The sequence below is a fragment of the Prunus avium genome, chromosome 8 (assembly GCF_965620075.1).
Source record: "Prunus avium chromosome 8, drPruAviu1.hap1.1, whole genome shotgun sequence".
In the NCBI taxonomy this organism is placed as follows: domain Eukaryota; kingdom Viridiplantae; phylum Streptophyta; class Magnoliopsida; order Rosales; family Rosaceae; genus Prunus; species Prunus avium.
In genome coordinates this window covers 21,569,267-21,581,880 of record NC_142291.1, presented here as the reverse complement: position 1 = coordinate 21,581,880, position 12,614 = coordinate 21,569,267, and the positions used below count along the sequence as shown (strand labels likewise).

General features: G+C 40.3%; 1 non-coding gene across 1 annotated transcript; it reads right to left on the bottom strand.

Annotated features, from left to right (window-relative positions):
* Window positions 1–11,623: 11,623 nt before the first annotated feature.
* LOC148292317 (small nucleolar RNA R71) lies at window positions 11,624–11,730 on the bottom strand. Its single transcript, XR_015827214.1, has one exon. It is a non-coding gene; the product is annotated as a small nucleolar RNA R71 (small nucleolar RNA).
* Between the last annotated feature and the right edge of the window lie 884 nt (window positions 11,731–12,614).

Sequence of the window (12,614 nt, the reverse complement as noted above, 5' to 3'; positions counted from 1 at the left end):
TTGGAGTGGTTGGTGTAATCCATACTTCTAGCGATTGAATTTGACTCAAAACTCACCAAATGACTCCTCCCACCATATTATGACCTTGCCCAAGTTTTGGGCTCGATCCGAAATTAATAAGTGTTCCAAATTGGACAATTCAAGTTCAACGGCAGTTCGTTCCTAATTGGAGTGGTTGGTGTTTTGCGTACTTCTAGCGATTGGATTTCACTCAAAACTCACCAAATGACTCCTCCCACCATATTATGATGTTGCCCACGTTTGGGGCTCGATCCGGAATCAATATGTGTGAGAAATTGGACCATTCAAGTTCAACGGCAGTTCGTTCCTAATTGGAGTGGTTGGTGTATTCCATACTTGTAGCAATTGGATTTCACTCAAAACGCACCAAATGACTCCTCCCACCATATTATGATGTTGCCCAAGTTTTGGGCTCGATCCGAAATCAATAGGTGTGATAAATTGGACAATTCAAGTTCGACGGCAGTACGTTCCAAATTGGAGTGGTTGGTGTATTCCGTACTTCTTCCGATTGGATTTCACTCAAAACTCACCAAATGACTCCTCCCACCATATTATGATGTTGCCCAAGTTTTGGGCTCGATCCGAAATCAATAGGTGTGAGAAGTTGGACAATTCAAGTTCAACGGCAGTTCGTTCCTAATGGGAGTGGTTGGTGTATTCCATACTTTTAGCTATTGGATTTCACTCAAGCCTCACCAAATGACTCCTCCCACCATATTATGATGTTGCCCAAGTTTTGGGTTCGATCCGAAATCAATAGGTGTGAGAAATTGGACAATTCAAGTTCATCGGCAGTTCGTTCCTAATTGGAGTGGTTGGTGTATTCCATACTTCTAGCGATCGGATTGCACTCAAAACTCACCAAATGACCCCTCCCACCATATTATGATGTTGCCCAAGTCTTGGGCTCAATCCGAAATCAATAGGTGTGAGAAATTGGACAATTCAAGTTCAACGGCAATTCGTTCCTAATTGGAGTGGTTGGTGTATTCCATACTTCTAGCGATTGGGTTTCACTCAAAACTCACCAAATGACTCCTCCCACCATATTATGATGTTGCCCAAGTTTGGGGCACGATCCGAAATCAATAGGTGTGATAAATTGGACAATTCAAGTTCAACGGCAGTTCGTTCCTAATTGGAGTGGTTGGTGTATTCCATACTTCTAGCGATTGGATTTCACTCAAAACTCACCATCTGACTCCTCCCACCATATTATGATGTTGCCCATGTTTGGGGCTCGATCCGAAATCAATAGGTGTGAGAAATTGGACAATTCAAGTTCAACGGTAGTTCGTTCCTAATTGGAGTGGTTGGTGTATTCCATTCTTGTAGCGATTGGATTTCACTCAAAACTCACCAAATGACTCCTCCCACCATATTATGCTGTTGCCCAAGTTTTGGGCTCGATCCGAAATTAATAGGTGTGAGAAATTGGACAATTCAAGTTCAACGGCAATTCATTCCTAATTGGAGTGGTTGGTGTATTCCATACTTCTAGCGATTGGATTTCACTCAAAACTCACCAAATGACTCCTCCCACCATATTATGAAGTTGCCCAAGTTTTGGGATCGATCCGAAATCAGTAGGTGTGAGAAATTGGACAATTCAAGTTCAATGGCAGTTCGTTCCTAATTGGAGTTATTGGTGTATTCCATACTTCTAGCGATTGGATTTCACTAAAAACTCACCAAATGACTCCTCTCACCATATTATGATGTTGCCCAAGTTTTGGGCTCGATCCGAAATCAATAGGTGTTCCAAATTGGACAATTAAAGTTCAACGGCAGTTCGTTCCTAATTGGAGTGGTTGGTGTATTCCATACTTCTAGCGATTGGATTTCACTCAAAACTCACCAAATGACTCCTCCCACCATATTATGAAGTTGCCCAAGTTTTGGGCTCGATCCGAAATCAATAGGTGTGAGAAATTGGTCAATTCAAGTTCAACGGAAGTTCGTTCCTGATTGGAGTGGTTGGTGTATTCCATACTTCTAGCGATTGGATTTCACTCAAAACTCACCAAATCACTCCTCCCACCATATTATGATGTTGCCCAAGTTTTGGGCTCGATCCGAAATCCATAGGTGTTCCAAATTGGACAATTCAAGTTCAACGGCAGTTCTTTCCTAATTGGAGTGGTTGTGTATTCCATACTTCTAGTGATTGGATTTCACTCAAAACTCACCATCTGACTCCTCCCACCATATTATGATGTTGCCCATGTTTGGGGCTCGATCCGAAATCAATAGGTGTGAGAAATTGGACAATTCACGTTCAACGGTAGTTCGTTCCTAATTGGAGTGGTTGGTGTATTCCATTCTTGTAGCGATTGGATTTCACTCAAAACTCACCAAATGACTCCTCCCACCATATTATGCTGTTGCCCAAGTTTTGGGCTCGATCCGAAATTAATAGGTGTGAGAAATTGGACAATTCAAGTTCAACGGCAGTTCGTTCCTAATTGGAGTGGCTGGTGTATTCCATACTTCTAGCGATTGGATTTCACTCAAAACTCACCAAATGACTCCTCCCACCATATTATGAAGTTGCCCAAGTTTTGGGATCGATCCGAAATCAGTAGGTGTGAGAAATTGGACAATTCAAGTTCAATGGCAGTTCGTTCCTAATTGGAGTTATTGGTGTATTCCATACTTCTAGCGATTGGATTTCACTAAAAACTCACCAAATGACTCCTCTCACCATATTATGATGTTGCCCAAGTTTTGGGCTCGATCCGAAATCAATAGGTGTTCCAAATTGGACAATTAAAGTTCAACGGCAGTTCGTTCCTAATTGGAGTGGTTGGTGTATTCCATACTTCTAGCGATTGGATTTCACTCAGAACTCAACAAATGACCCCTCCCACCATATTATGATGTTGCCCAAGTTTGGTGCTCGATCCGAAATCTGTAGGTGTGAGAAATTGGACAATTCAAGTTCAACGGCAGTTCGTTCCTAATTGGAGTGGTTGGTGTATTCCATACTTCTAGCGATTGGATTTCACTCAAAACTCACCAAATGACTCCTCCCACCATATTATGAAGTTGCCCAAGTTTTGGGCTCGATCCGAAATCAATAGGTGTGAGAAATTGGTCAATTCAAGTTCAACGGAAGTTCGTTCCTGATTGGAGTGGTTGGTGTATTCCATACTTCTAGCGATTGGATTTCACTCAAAACTCACCAAATCACTCCTCCCACCATATTATGATGTTGCCCAAGTTTTGGGCTCGATCCGAAATCCATAGGTGTTCCAAATTGGACAATTCAAGTTCAACGGCAGTTCTTTCCTAATTGGAGTGGTTGTGTATTCCATACTTCTAGTGATTGGATTTCACTCAAAACTCACCATCTGACTCCTCCCACCATATTATGATGTTGCCCATGTTTGGGGCTCGATCCGAAATCAATAGGTGTGAGAAATTGGACAATTCACGTTCAACGGTAGTTCGTTCCTAATTGGAGTGGTTGGTGTATTCCATTCTTGTAGCGATTGGATTTCACTCAAAACTCACCAAATGACTCCTCCCACCATATTATGCTGTTGCCCAAGTTTTGGGCTCGATCCGAAATTAATAGGTGTGAGAAATTGGACAATTCAAGTTCAACGGCAGTTCGTTCCTAATTGGAGTGGCTGGTGTATTCCATACTTCTAGCGATTGGATTTCACTCAAAACTCACCAAATGACTCCTCCCACCATATTATGAAGTTGTCCAAGTTTTGGGATCGATCCGAAATCAATAGGTGTGAGAAATTGGACGATTCAAGTTCAATGGCAGTTCGTTCCTAATTGGAGTTGTTGGTGTATTCCATACTTCTAGCGATTGGATTTCACTACAAACTCACCAAATGACTCCTCTCACCATATTATGATGTTGCCCAAGTTTTGGGCTCGATCCGAAATCCATAGGTGTTCCAAATTGGACAATTCAAGTTCAACGGCAGTTCTTTCCTAATTGGAGTGGTTGTGTATTCCATACTTCTAGTGATTGGATTTCACTCAAAACTCACCAAATGACTCCTCCCACCATATTATGATGTTGCCCAAGTTTTGGGCTCGATCCGAAATCGCTAGGTGTGAGAAATTGGACAATTCAAGTTCAACGGCAGTTCGTTCCTAATTGGAGTGGTCGGTGTATTCCATACTTCTAGCAATTTGATTTCACTCAAAACTCTCCAAATGACTCCTCCCACCATATTATGTTGTTGCCCAAGTTTTGGGCTCGATCCGAAATCACTAGGTGTGAGAAATTGGACAATTCAAGTTCAACGGCAGTTCGTTCCTAATTGGAGTGGCTGGTGTATTCCATACTTCTAGCGATTGGATTTCAGTCAAAACTCACCAAATGACTCCTCCTACCATATTATGATGTTGCCCAAGTTTTGGGCTCGATCCGAAATCAATAGGTATGAGAAATTGGACAATTCAATTTCAACAGCAGTCCGTTCCTAATTTGAGTGGTTGGTGTATTCCATACTTCTAGCGATTGGATTTCACTCAAAACTCACCCAATGACTCCTCCCACCATATTATGATGTTGCCCATGTTTTGGGCTCGATCCGAAATCAATAGGTGTGACAAATTGGACAATTCAAGTTCAACGGATGTTCGTTCCTAATGGGAGTCGTTGGTGTATTCCATACTTCTAGCGATTGGATTTCACTGAAAACTCCCCAAATGACTCCTCCCACCATATTATAATGTTGCCCAAGTTTGGGGCTCGGTCCGAAATCAATAGGTGTTCAAAACTGGACAATTCAAGTTCAACGGCAGTTCGTTCCTAATTGGAGTGGTTGGTGTATTCCAAAGTTCTAGCGATTGTATTTCACTCAAAACTCACCAAATGACTCCTCCCACCATATTATGATGTTGCCCAAGTTTTGGGCTCCATCCGAAATCAATAGGTGTGAGAAATTGGAAAATTCAAGTTCAACGGCATTTCGTTCCTAATTGGAGTGGTTGGTGTGTTCCATACTTCTAGCGATTGGATTTCACTCAAAACTCACCAAATGACTCCTCCCACCATATAATGATGTTGCCCAAGTTTTGGGCTCGATCCGAAATCACTAGGTATCAGAAATTGGACAGTTCAAGTTCAACGGCAGTTCGTTCCTAATTGGAGTGGTTGGTGTATTCCATACTTCTAGCGATTGGATTTCACTCAAAACTCACCAAATGACTCCTCCCACCGTATTATGATGTTGCCCAAGTTTTGGGCTCGATCCGAAATCAATAGGTGTGAGAAATTGGACAATTCAAGTTCAACGGCAGTTCGTTCGTAATTGGAGTGGTTGGTGTATTCCATACTTCTAGCGATTGGATTTCACTCGAAACTCACCAAATGACTCCTCCCACCATATTATGATGTTTTCCAAGTTTTGGGCTCGATCCGAAATCAATAGGTGTGAGAAATTGGACAATTCAAGTTCAACGGCAGTTCGTTCCTAATTGGAGTGGTTGGTGTATTCCATACTTCTAGCGATTGGATTTTACTCAAAACTCACCAAATGACTCCTCCCACCATATTATGATGTTGCCCAAGTTTTGGGCTCGATCCGAATTCAATAGGTGTGAGAAATTGGACAATTCAAGTTCAACGGCAGTTCGTTCCTAATTGGAGTGGTTGGTGTATTCCATACTTCTAGCTATTGGATTTCGCTCAAAACTCACCAAATGACTTTTCCCACCATATTATGATGTTGCCCAAGTTTGGGGCTTGATCCGAAATCAATAGGTGTGAGAATTATGAAACAATTCTTTAGGTCATGCAAATCCTTTAATTGCAGAATTATGAAACAAATAGCGAGTGCAAAGAAGGTTTCAAACATATCATGCTAGAACGTTGCCAAATTAATTTTTTTTTTTTTTTTACAATAAAAATTTACAGGAAAAAAAAAAATAAATAAATAAAATTCAATATTCATTTAAGTCATGCAAACATTTATCATAATCTCATCAAATGTGTTCGGAAAGTGAATAAAATCAAAATAAAAATAAAAATAAAAACAAGACTTAAACAAAATAAAATAAAAATAAAAACAAGCAAATTAAAAAAAAAATAATAATAATTAAGGAAAAACCAAATTTACATGCTAAACTCCAATACCCCCAAACCTAGAAATGAACATTGTCCTCAATGTTTAAAATTTAGGCACAAGCAATGTCAAAAATAACAAATGAAGGTATTAAAGCAAATAAAAATCACAAAACACGCAAGAATTAAAATACAAAATAAAATAATTACAAAATAAAAATTACAAAACGAACAAATAAAAGAAACGAAACAGTAAAACACTCGAAACAGAAAGTCCTAAACAGACAGTCTTACACAAACAAGAACCCAAACGATTGAAAGCTCAACCCAAAAGAAAGTTATCCCACTTTGAAAACCCGACCCACAAAGAAATCCGAAGCCCACACGTTCGTTATTATTATTATTATTATTATTATTTTTTTTTTTTAAAAAAAAAAAAAGAAAAAAAGAACATGGGTCATGATGTCTCGGTTCAGTTGTAAGGGACCAACTGACAGGGCGAGACACGTGTCGACGCGTAGAGGCGCCGCAGACTCCACAAGCGCAAATTACGGGCGCCATGGAAAGGCACGAAGACGACTTTGCTGAACGCGTCCGTTCAGAAAAGACACGTCGTGATAAATGAGTTGTGGGTATGGTTGGAAAGCGAGAAGGTTGTGGGACTCAAGGAATGCTGGAGATTCAGAAAATGCTCAAACGCTGCAATGGCTAGGGTTTGTCAAAGACTATGTCTATAAGAAGGAAAAAGAAGAAAGGGTGAAAAACACAAACTCAAACACACGAAAGAGAAAAGAAAGAAAGAAGAAAAGAGAGTGAGAAATCAAATGGCCTCTAACTACCCATTTTCGTTGGATCTCAACCTAGCTCCACCGACTCAGACACGAGGCCAAGCAGCGGCACCAGTATGGATGCCCTACTTTGCTTCCGCACGGGGGCCTGTGACAGTAACTGACTCAATACTCCTGGACAATGATGTTGCCATTGGAGTGGCTAGAAATTTAGTGACTCCTAAAGATATACGTGTGCTGGGGACAAGGGATGACAACCGGGTCGTGAGCGATGCCCTGGCACTGAGCGTGCAGAGTACGGCAACAGTCGCAAGTTTGGGTCATTGCCTACTTGCGAAGTCCCATGAGGTAGAGGTGCTACAGGGTCAGTTGGCGGCGGAGCGAAGTATGGTTGAAGAGTGTCAGAGTGCTATAAAAAGCTTGAAAAGGGAGAGGGCAAGGATAGTGGAGGTGAATCGACACCAGCTAGAAGTACTACGAGACGAGAATAAAAACCTATCAAAGATGGTAGAGTTGTATTCTCGCGACATGCGAAAGCAGCTGGAGGACCTAGACCGACCGGGTAAACGCAAACAAGCAGATTGCGAGAGTAGTTACGCTCAAGCTAAGATTGCGATCTTTGGGAGCTCAAGTGATGAGCCCCAAGAGGCTGTGCGTGAAGCCCCGGAAGAGGATAGCCAGAGGGCCAAACTCAAAGCTCCAATGGTCGAGACACCGAGCACTGTGAAGAAATGATTTCCTACTGCATTATTGTTGTTTTTATTTTATTTTTTTGGTTGTTTTTGTTTTTGTTTTTGTTTTCGGAAATAAAAGAGTAAGGTTGCAGAACGAAAAAGAAAAAGAAAAAGAAAAAGAAAACACACTTCCCAACTAAAATAAAACAAAGACGACAAACGGAAAAGAAAACACATTTCCCTAACTAAAATAAGACAAAGACGACAAACGGGAAAGAAAACACATTTCCCTAACTAAAATAAGACAAAGATGATAGCCGAAAGGGAAAGTCAAAAATACAAAGCACTAGAAAATGGAAGTAACGGACAAAAACATAAAACACCAGAAAACACGGAAAAAAGAAAAGTAAAGTGAAAGTAAATGGTGCTCCCCCTTGAAGTGATTAGGTCGAGCATGCCCGGGAAATCCGAAATGGCGTTGGCACCCTGATCAGCATATGTCTATTTAAAGCACGCCTCTACAAGCGGATGATACCCAGCATTTCTTCCTACAAACACAAAGAAAAACATCAAAAAATCCTGAAACAAAAAAAATGGCATCCTCATGCACTCACCTTGATGATCTCAACCTTGAATTGTCCCTTGCACCTCCGAATGCCCAGATAAGGGCTCCTCTAAACACTGTCTTCCCAAATTCCTCTTATCATCATGGCTCGGCCTCAAACTTCTCTGAGGCGGTGCCAATTCAAGCTGTACTGCTGGAAGGCATGACTGCGAGAAGGCTCACACCGGCGGTTCATCTGCATGTGGCACAGCGGTCGGATAAGGTGGCAGTGGAGGAGTCCCATACTTTAACCGTGCAACACGCGGTCTCCGCCACAAATCTAGGCTTGCGCCTACTAGCGAGGACACAGGAGTGTGTAGCGCTGACTGAGGAAGTAGCTTCCTTGAAGGCTCAGGTGGCGGACTTGCAGAAGCGGCTCTACTGTGCCAATCAGCATGTGGAAGCACTGCAGAGAAAGAATGAGGACCATGTAGAGCTGCTGCAGATTCTACAAGTGCGAGACAATAGAGGCAAGCCATGATGATGAGGAAGAAGATGATGATGATGATGTTGTTGTTTTTTTAAAAAAAATTTACTTGAATGTTTTTTTTTTTTAATGCAAAGTTTGAAGTGAAATAAAGATGTGTTTTTAACACTCAGAAATAAACTAACTAACCAAACCACGTAAATAAATACATAAACTAACTTAACAAAACAAAAACAAAAACAAAGACTCTACAGAAAAGATAACAAAGAAAATATAAAAAAAACTTAATTTAAAAACACACGAATATACAAGCAACTCACGGATGACCAATTAAGGGCCTCAGAAAACACAGCCAGGGGATCCGGGAAGGTTGGAGGGGTCACAATGGTCCCGCTTAAAACCCAAACTTCTTAGACACCGAAGGTGTCGCCTAAAGAACTCCTAGACACTGTATTGACGGAAGTGCTTACTGGAGTTACCATAAGTCAGCTCATATGAAAAATCTTTTTTTTTTCTTATAAAAGAAATAGAAAATTAAAATTATTGAAATAATAACAAAACAACTAAAGAGAAAGGATTGGAATACTCCCCCTTGAAGCGATTAGGTCGAGCGTGATGCATTTGGAGGTCGCGACTTCTCCCACTACTCCACACTTCCTATCTTTATGATTGAAGTTGCCTTCTCTTTCCCTTTATTATTGAGCTATAATAAATTGCTAAAACAAACACAGAAAACTTGAAATAGAATTAAAAGGATGAGGAAATAAAAACTAAAATGAAAAGGAAAATCAACACACATCCAATTTCATGCTTCAAAGTAACAAACACCAATGGGTTGTGCAAGCTGGGACTTAAACCCAGTTCTCTTGCTTGTTGGGCAATTGTCCTTTTCTGTTGGACTACAAACACAACTTGTCCATTAACGTCATTAACTTTAAAACAAGAAATTGTCCAGTTAAGAAAAAAAAATAATAATAAAGTAGGAAAGCCAAATAGAATCAAACAATGTTACCAATCCCCGGCAACGGCGCCAAAAACTTGTTGCTTCAATTCAGCTGCACCAAAATGGATTCAGCTGCATCCTCAACTTGTGATACTCGCAAGTGCACGAGCCGTTTGGTAGTATAGCATATGCAAGTGCGAGGTCGATCCCACGAGGATTGGTGATTGAATAATCCAATTCAGTTTTCCTATACAAAACAGAAGAACAAGAAAGAAAATAAATAAAACAAGAAAGAAAGAAAAGAAAATAACTCAAGTAGATAAGTTCCCAAGTTCAATTAGATTAACGGATTGATTCTAGCTAAAGTATGATTAAGCCATGGTGTTTGGTCAAAACCTTTTGTTCCTAATTCCCTAATTTGATCATTTGTTGTCTAACCTAAAATTAAGCATTAGGAACCCATTAAGCATAGAAGAACAATTTAAACAACCAAGCATGTATCTAATCCCTGTTGTCGAATGTCCATACATACTCTTCCTATTCATAGTTCAATTCGAATTAAAGCATGGTGTCTACTCTTAATTCAAACCAAGATAGCTAACATGCAAGCCTAAATGGTGATCAATCATTCAAACTAGCGTATTAACTTATAAGCATAATGAATAAGAACAAAAACCACAATTGAAACTTGGAAACTAATTAAACTTGAATACTTAAGAAAGAATGTACATTACAAATAAAATTAAAGTAGAACTTGAAAACTTGAAGGAAAATTTAGTAAAATCATTTTGTTACAACAATTGACAACTTGAAAAGAAACTAAGAGAATTTGAGGGAGAGAAGGGAAGGGAGCTCTAGAGAAGTGTTTGAGAGCTCCCCCCATTGGGGTGTGATTTGAAGCTTGAAGGCTTCTCTATTTATAGGGCTAAGAGGGAGGAACATCATGATGGATTTCCACACCATCCTTCATCTTTTGCTGCTGCACCTCAAGCATCTTCACATGGGTTCAAAGGTGATCAGTTGTGGCTGCCTTTGCTGCCAACCCATGTGGTTGCCTTTTGCTGCCAACCCATGTGGTTGCCTTTTGGTTGCTGAAAAACGAGTTTTCTGAACCAGGCTTGGTGTAGGAAGGCCAGAGGTTTCAAAATGTATTCAATTGGGCTGAATTTTGGATATGTTATACTAGACACCCAATTGAACAACTTCTATGAAAAATGTCTCCTCATCCGAGTTGTGCAGATTGCTGAAATCAGACCTGTAAGGTGACTTACGAAACTGGACTGACAAGAAGTGTGGCCCAACTTTGGTTTTGTCTTTAAGCTCTTGCTCTTATCCCAATCAGCCCTTAACATGCATGGATTGCATCAAATGTGATCTCTTGCTATCTTAACCTACAAAACACACAAACAGAGGTAAGTGACTCAAAATAAAGAGAAACTAAGCAAAATCACTAAGTAAAGAAGGCAAGCAAGTGTATGAAATTATGGACTTATCAAAACAGAAAATGGATTAAAAGCACAAGTTTAACTCAATAACATAACCAAATCATAAGCTAAAAGGGTACAAAATGATATACAATTATGAACCGATCACAACCCAGACGAGTGACCTCTGAAATTCAGAGTCGTCTAGAAAGAGAGTTGTCAATTGCAAAAGAGCAAGCTCTGGCCACATTTTCAAGTCTTGCTCTCCACACTGAACTTCCTGGTTCTTCACTTTCAAATTCGGAAGCAAGTTCAGACCAAGAAGAAGAAGAAGAGATGGCTGCCAATGAGTTCATGGGAGAACTTGATATCCCAACAATTCCAGCATCTCCTTCAAGCATTTTGCTGCCCACTGTAGCTCGAAATTATGAGCTTAAATCTTCTCATCTTAATATGCTGCCTTCCTTTTATGGTTTACCTAATGAAGATCCATTAACTCATATAAAGGATATTTTTAATGTTGTGAGTTCTTTTCCCTTGACAGGTGTGACAGAAGATCAACTTCGAATGAGAGTGTTTCCATACACTTTGAAGGATAAGGCGAAATATTGGTTGAATTCTTTGAAGCCTGGTTCACTCACTACATGGGCTACCATTCAAAAGAAGTTCTTGGAGAAATACTTCTCCACGCAAAAGACCGACATGCTTAGGGATAAGATCTTGTTATTTGCACAGCAAGATGACGAGTCGTTTTGTGAAGCATGGGAGAGGTTCAATGGGCTGCTCAATCAATGTCCTCATCATGGGATTCCATTGAAGCTTCAAATGCGTTTGTTTTATAAAGGACTAACCCCTTCTAGTCATAATATTGTCACGAATTTTGCAGGTGGTTCTTATAAAACCAAAACTCCAGAAGAAACGTACGAACTCTTTGAGGAGATAGCAATGGAGACCCAACATACGGATACAAGAGGTAAACGTGTTGTTAGTGGTTCTAATGATGCTTCTAGTGTACAGATTTCAAAACTGGAACAAAAGCTAGATGCTCTTCTTGCATTAAACTCAAGAAGCCCTCCGAAGGAAGTGTGTAGTAATTGCGAAACTCCTAACCATGCTACCATAGCTTGTCCACTTGGGGCTGGATATCCATAATTTGTGCAAGAGCAAGCTAAGTTGGTAAATTCCTACAACCAAGGTCCAAGAAATGATCCATACTCTCAAAGTTATAATCTAGGTTGGAGGAATCATCCAAACTTTTCATGGAGGAATACTCAGAATCAAGCCAATCCCCCTTCATTCCAAAAGCCACAACAAACATCATCATTGGAGGATATAGTTAAGCAGATGGCAATCAACCAATCCAATTTCCAGCAAACTACACAAGCTGCCATTGCCAAATTGGAAGTTCAAATAGGCCAATTAGCTGCTGAAATAACTCAAAGAGAACCTGGGAAATGGCCAAGCCAAACCGAGATCAATCCAAAGAACCAAGAAGCCAAGGCCATTCATGTGCTCAGAACAGGTAAGATCATTGATAATAAAGTTGATTCTAATCTTTCAAATGATGTTGTGATTGTAGAAGATGAAGAGGAGGAGACCACGGCTACAGAAGGGGAACATCTCAAAACTTCTCAATCTGCTCCTAATGCCAAATCAGATTCTCAGGAATCCAAACAATTCCAATTGCATAAGA